We start from the raw sequence: 7,345 nt of genomic DNA, 5'->3' as shown, positions 1-7,345 counted from the left end.
GAGTTTAGCCACATTTCCCAACGGAATTATCTAAAATTCCACAAAAGGAGTCCCTTGCGGGCATTTTACCCCCTCAAAAAGATTTGTCGATATAGGTCCACGATATCGTATATCCCCCATATAACGGTACCCCCCGTACAGTTATCGGCATCTTCCGATATTAGGTATTTTGAAGATTTTAACATAATTTTCAATGGATTTTATTTTTTTGAATATTTTGTAATTCGTTCCAAATGGTGGAGGGTATTCAAAGTTCGGCCCGGCCGAACTTACTGCTTTTTAATTATACCCTCCACCAAAAATAGTATGGGGGGTATATTAAGTTCGTCATTCCGTTTGTAACTCATCGAAATAATCATTTTAGACCCAACAAAGTATATATATTCTTGATCAGCGTAAAATTCTAAGTTTGCAGGCAGGTTCAAAGTTCGAAGATCTGGTATATCGGTCCACGATATCGTATAGCCCCCATATAACTGTACCCCCCGATATTCGGTATTTTGATGATGTTAGCCACATTTTTCAACGGAATTGTCTGAAAATCCACACAAGTAATTCCTTGTGGGTACGTTATACCTCAGCAGAGAATTATCTATATAGGTGCACAATATCGTATATCCCCCATATAACGGTACCCCCCGATATTCGGTATTTTGATGATTTTAGCCACATTTTTCAACGGAATTGTCAGAAAATCCACACAAGGAGTTGCTTGTGGGTAGTTTATACCTCGGCAGAGAATTGTCTATATAGGTCCACGATATCGTATAGCCCCCATATAACGGTACCCCCGATATTTGGTATTTTGATGATTTTATCCACATTTTTCAATGGAATTGTCTGAAATTCCACAAAAGGAGTCCCTTGTGGGCATTTTACCCCCTCAAAAAGAATTGTTTATATAGGTCCAAGATATCGTATATCCCCCATATAACTGTACCCCCCGATTTTCGGTATTTTTATGATTTTAGCCACGCTTTTCAATGGAATTGTCTTAAAATCCACACAAGTAGTTCCTTGTGAGTACTTCACCTCCTGAGAGAGAATTGTCTATACAGTACCACGATATCGTATATCCCCCATATAACGGTACCCCACGATATTCGGTATTTTTATGATTTTACACCCAATTTTTATCGGAATTGTCTGAAAATCCACACAAGGATTTCCTTGTGGGTACTTTATACCTCGACAGAGAATTATCTATATAGGTCCACGATATCGTATAGCCCTTATATAATGGTACCCCCGGTATTCGGTATTTTGATGTTTTTAGCCATATTTTTCAACGGAATGGTCACAAGGGGTTCTTTGTGAGCACTTTACCCCCTGACATAGAGTTCTCTATATAGGTTAACGATCTCGTATAGCCCCCATATATCGGTACCCCCGTTAATCGGTATTTTGATGATTTTAGCTATATATTCCAATGGTATTCTCTGAAAATCCACACAAGGATTTCTTTGTGAGCACTTTACCCCTGAAAGGTATTTGTCTATATAGGTCCACAATATCGTGTATCCCCCATATAACGGTACCCCCGATATTCGGGATTTTGTGATTTTAGCCACATTTCCCAATGGAATTATCTGAAAATCCACACAAGGAGTTCCTAGATTTGTCTCTATAGGTCCACAATAGCGTATATCCCCCCATATATCGGCACCTTCCGATATTAGGTATTTTAAAGATTTTTACAGAATTTTCAATGGATTTTATTTTTTTGAATATTTTCTAATTCGTTCCAAATGTTGAAGGGTTTTTAAAGTTCGGCCCGGCCGAACTTACTGCTTTTTTACTTGTTTATTATACCCTCCACCAAAAAAAGTATGGAGGGTATATTAAGTTCGTCATTCTGTTTGTAACTCATCGAAATAATCATTTTAGACCCAACAAAGTATATATATTCTTGATCAGCGTAAAATTCTAAGACGATTTAGCCCTGTCCTGTGATGATAAAACCAAAAAAAAAAAAAAAATAAAATATGTTGACGACCTATTTTGCATTTTAAAGAAAACGGAAATTGACAATGCTTTAAATATTTTAAACTCTTAAGATAGAAATGTGCAGTTTACCCACGAAACCGAAGAACAAAGAAAACTAGCATACTTGGACGCCCTTATAATCAGACAAGGCAATGAACTGATCCTTGAGTGGTATCAAAAACCGACAGCTTCATGACGACTTATCAACTATTATTCAAAACATCCAAGACGAATAAAAATAAATACAGCCGTAAATTTTATTAAAAGGGTACATAGCATAAGCGACGAACAATTTCACCAAAAAAACGAACACCGAATACGTAATGTCCTTCAAAACAACGACTTCCCGAAAAACACTATTGACAATCTTATAAAAGGCGCAAAAAACAATAATAAAATCAAAACGAGGGATACAATGGAAAAGTTATACAAGCCAGTTACATATATACCTGGACTTTCGGAGCGATTCTGCAACTCCAATATTTATAATAATGACAAGTATCAATTAGCCTTTAAATCTAAGAATTACGTCAATTCTTTATTTAGCAAAACAAAATCGAAAATAAAACAAGTAAAAAAGCAGTGAATACCCTCCATCATTTAGAACGAATTAGAAAATATTCCAAAAAATAAAATCCATTGAAAATTCTGTTAAAATCTTTAAAATACCTAATAGCGGAACGTGCCGATATATGGGGGGATATACGCTATTGTGGACCTATATAGACAAATCTAGGAACTCCTTTTGTGGATTTTCAGATAATTTCATTGGGAAATGTGGCTAAAATAACCAAATTCCCGAATATCGGGGGAACCGTTATATGGGGGATATACGATATTGTGGACCTATATAGACAAATACCTTTCAGGGGTAAAGTGCTCACAAAGAAATCCTTGTGTGGATTTTCAGAGAATACCATTTGAATATATAGCTAAAATCATCAAAATATACGATATCGTTAACCTATATAGAGAACTCTATGTCAGGGGGTAAAGTGCTCACAAAGAACCCCTTGTGTGGAATTTCAGACAATTCCGTTGAAAAATGTGGTTGAAATCATCAAAATACCGAATATAGGGGAGTATCTTTATATGGGGGATATACTATATTGTGGACCTATATATACAATTCCGTTTCAGGGGTAAAGTGCTCAAAAAGAATTCCGTGTGTGGATTTTCACACAATACGATTGGAAAATGTGGCTAAAATCATTAAAATACCGAATATCGCGGGGTACCGTTATCGTTAACCTATATAGACAATTCTCTGTCAGAGGTGAAGTGCTCACAAAGAACCCCTTGTGGCCATTCCGTTGAAAAATATGGCTAAAAACATCAAAATACCGAATATCGGAGGTACCGTTATAAAAGGGCTGTACGATATCGTGGAACTATATAGATAATTCTCTGTCGAGGTATAAAGTACGCACAAGGAAATCCTTGTGTGGATTTTCGGACAATTCCGATAAAAATTGTGGGTAAAATCATAAAAATACCGAATATCGGGGGGTGCCGTTATATGGGGGATATACGATATCGTGGACCTATATAGACAATTCTTTTTGATGGGATAAAATGCCCACAAGGGACTCCTTTTGTGGAATTTCAGACAATTCCATTGAAAAATGTGGATAAAATCATCAAAATACCAAATATCGGGGTACCGTTATGTGGGGGCTATACGATATCTTGGACCTATATAGATAATTCTCTGCCGAGGTATAAAGTACCCACAAGGAACTCCTTGTGTGGATTTTCAGACAATTCCGTTGAAAAATGTGGATAAAATCATCAAAATACCAAATATCGGGGGTACCGTTATATTGGGGCTATACGATATCGTGGACCGATATATCCCATCTTCGAATTTGACCTGCCTGCAGACAAAAGAGAGATCTGTGCAAAATTTTAGCTTCCTATCTAAATTCGTTTAGACTGTAGCGTGATTACAACAGACGGACAGGGCTAAATCGTCTTGGAATTTTACGCTCATCAAGAATATATATACTTTGTTGGGGCTAAAATGATTATTTCGATGAGTTACAAACGGAATGACGAACTTAATATACCCTCCATACTTTTTGTAGTGGAGGGTATAAAAAGAAGATAAGTGCAATGTAGTATATAAGATAAAATGTGCAGGGGACGAAACTAACATATGCCAGAAGGTATATGTTGGTACAACAAAAAGTAAACTTAAGACTAGACTATCTGGACATAAGTCAGATCAAAAATCGGACAAACCACTAGAACAAAAGACGGCGCTTGCGGCACATTGCACGATGACTGGTCATACACCAAATAGACGTTAAAGACGTTAAAATACTGACACAAGAAAATAATTATAAAAGGCGTTTTACTCTAGAAATGTTATATATGATAAACATACCAACAGATAATAGAATGAACTCTAAAACTGACACTGACCACTGTGCACACATTTATTGGAACATAGTTCAAAAGCATAGACAGACAAAAATTTAGTTTAGCATAGACTGTTGCTTTTCTCACTAAAAAGTAAAATTGTGTGTTATTATTGTTATCCTATTTGTTAAATGTTTTGTATCTTTGTAGTTTTTTCCCTGAAGATGACTGTCGAAGACAGTCGAAATATCGGACAATAAAAATCAAAATTATAAAAAAAAAACACTGATGTTTTCAATTGACCTTAAGCCAAAACAAAGTTAATATGAATTATTTTTAAACCATAAAAGAAAAGATATTTTACAGAGTACAAAAATATGTTTAGGTGAAAATCAATACATTATATTCATTAGCTATTCAAAGTAACGTTATTTTTTTATACCCTCCACCATTTTATGGAGGGTATATTAACTTTGTCATTCCGTTTGTAACTCCTCGAAATACTCATGTCAGACCCAACAAAGTATATATATTCTTGATCAGCGTAAAATTCTAAGACGATTTAGCCAAGTCCGTCTGTCTGTCTGTCTGTCTGTTGTAATCACGCTATCTTTCGAATGAATTGAGATAGATGGCTAAAATTTTGCACACATGTTTAGTATTCCAGTAGGCAGGCTAAGTTCGTAAATGGGCCATGTAGGTCCAAGTTATCATATAGCCCCCATATAACGGTACCTCCCGATTTTCGGTATTTTAATTCAAATTTGGTATTTAAAGTTCGAAATGGATACTACACCCTAAGACAGAAAATTGTCTGTGCAAGTCCACATCTTCATATAGCCTCCATATAACGGTACCTCCCGATATTGGGTATTTTAATGAATTTAGCGACATTATTCACCGGAATTGTTTCAAATTTGGTATTTGAAGTTCGAATTGGATACTTCACCCTAAGACAGAAAATTGTCTGTGCAGGTCCACATCTTCGTATAGCCCCTATATAACGGTACCCCCCTATATTCGGTATTTTGATGATTGTTGCGACATTATTCACCGGAATTGTTTCAAATTTGGTATTTGAAGTTCTAATTGAATACTACACCATAAGACAGAACATTATCTATGCTGGTTCAGGTCTTCGTATAGGGCCCATAAATATGTACATCCCTATATTCGGTATTTTGACGATTTTAGGTACAATACCCACCGAAATTGTTTGAGGTGTGGTATTTGAAGTTCGTAATGGATGCTACAGCCTGTGACAGAAAATTGTCTATGCAGGTCCAGGCCTTCGTACAGCTCCGATATAACGGTACCTCCCTATATACGATATTTTGATGATTTTAGCAACATTATTCACCGTTTATTTCAAGTTACGAATTTGAATATGGTAATAGCTTATGACAAACAATGCCTATGTAGGCCTACATCGTATACACCTCAATATAATGTCTATATTTGGTATTTTTAAAATTTTAACAGAATGTTGTAATGATTTTATATTCTGAAAATTTCCAAATTCGTTCCGAATGGTGGAGGGTATTCAAAGTTCGGCCCGGCCGAACTTACTACTTTTTGACTTGTTATTTTTTGAATTATGAAAATAAAATAAAAGCTATTTAAAAGATTTTTTTACGAAAAAATAAAAAATAATATTTTAAATAAAAAAAATATTTTTTAAATTAGAAAAAATATTTCTTAAATTAAAAAAAACATATAAAAAAGTTGGACAATGCCAACAACAACACGCGGTGTTCTCAAGCGGTCACCCATCTAAATACGCTGCTTAATTTCGGCGATCGGACGAGAACCGATGTTCTCAGCGTGGTATGGTCGTTGGCAAAGAGGCATAGTTTATTTTGCTTCACATGCCTGACAGTGAATGCTACATTAAGACAACGTCTTTTGAGTGTTGAACATACACACGAACGAATAAGGGATTGTATGCTTGTTTTGATTAAGGGAAATACACAGTTTTCTTACCAGTATGAAATAAAAATATTTCAAAGGTCAACCTTAAAATGATTTTTAAAACTACTTTAAAGCAAATATTAGACGGAAATAAGTATGTTTTATGCTTCATTTTTCAAAATAGAGAAAATAAATCTTATATTATTATTTTTAAACCATAAAAGAAAATATATTTTACAACGTTCAAAAATATGTTTAGCTGAAAATCAATACATTATATTCATTAGCTATTCAAAATAACGTTAATATTTTTTTTTGCTTTTTTGAATTAAAAAATAAAATAAAAGCTATTTAAAAGATTTTTTACGAAAAAATAAAAAATAATTTTTTAAATATAAAAAAATATTTTTTAAATTTGAAAACATATTTTTTAAATTAAATAAAAAATAATGGACAATGCCAACAACACGCGGTGTTCCCCAGCGTTCCCACATCTTATTACTAACCGCGCCCGACGCTGCTTAATTTCGGTGATCGGACGAGAACCGATATACTCAGCGTGGTATGGTCGTTGGCAAAAAAGCATAGTTTATTTTGCTTCTCATGCCTAAAAGTGAATGCATTACATATCGGCACTGCCAGTCGGCAAATTGAATTTGTGCCTGCCGTCGGGAAGTGTGTTAAGTGACTCTCCTGCGACAATCTTGGAAAGGATTGCCGCTGGTAGTAACTCCCTTTGTGGAAGGAGCCGTCGGCCCCGACGGAGGTGGTCGATGGTAATGACCTACCGGGACCGTCGGCCGGTAGTGCAATACCGCATGTCGGCAATGCAGTGCCAATGACCGGTGATGTAGGTAATACAGTGTCGGTCGATTGTGCAGTACTAGTAATGCAATATCAGTCGGTAATGATGTAACGATGGTGTTGCAGACACCTTTGGTCGATAATACAGTGCCAATGGTCATTGGTGTTGGTAGTGCAGTGCCGATATGTAATATAGTACCGGTCGGTAGTACAGTGGTATTATACGCTCGAGCTGTCGATAACACAGATCGACGCGGCACTACCGGCGATCTCACCGGCC

General features: G+C 35.8%; 1 pseudogene; it reads right to left on the bottom strand.

Annotated features, from left to right (window-relative positions):
* Nucleotides 1–6,718: 6,718 nt before the first annotated feature.
* On the bottom strand, nt 6,719–6,837 carry LOC131805209 (5S ribosomal RNA; annotated as a pseudogene).
* Between the last annotated feature and the right edge of the window lie 508 nt (nt 6,838–7,345).

The sequence above is a fragment of the Musca domestica genome, unplaced genomic scaffold (assembly GCF_030504385.1).
Source record: "Musca domestica strain aabys unplaced genomic scaffold, Musca_domestica.polishedcontigs.V.1.1 5, whole genome shotgun sequence".
Taxonomy (NCBI): domain Eukaryota; kingdom Metazoa; phylum Arthropoda; class Insecta; order Diptera; family Muscidae; genus Musca; species Musca domestica.
Note: the sequence above shows the minus strand (reverse complement) of the source record. Positions and strands in the feature narration are given on the sequence as shown.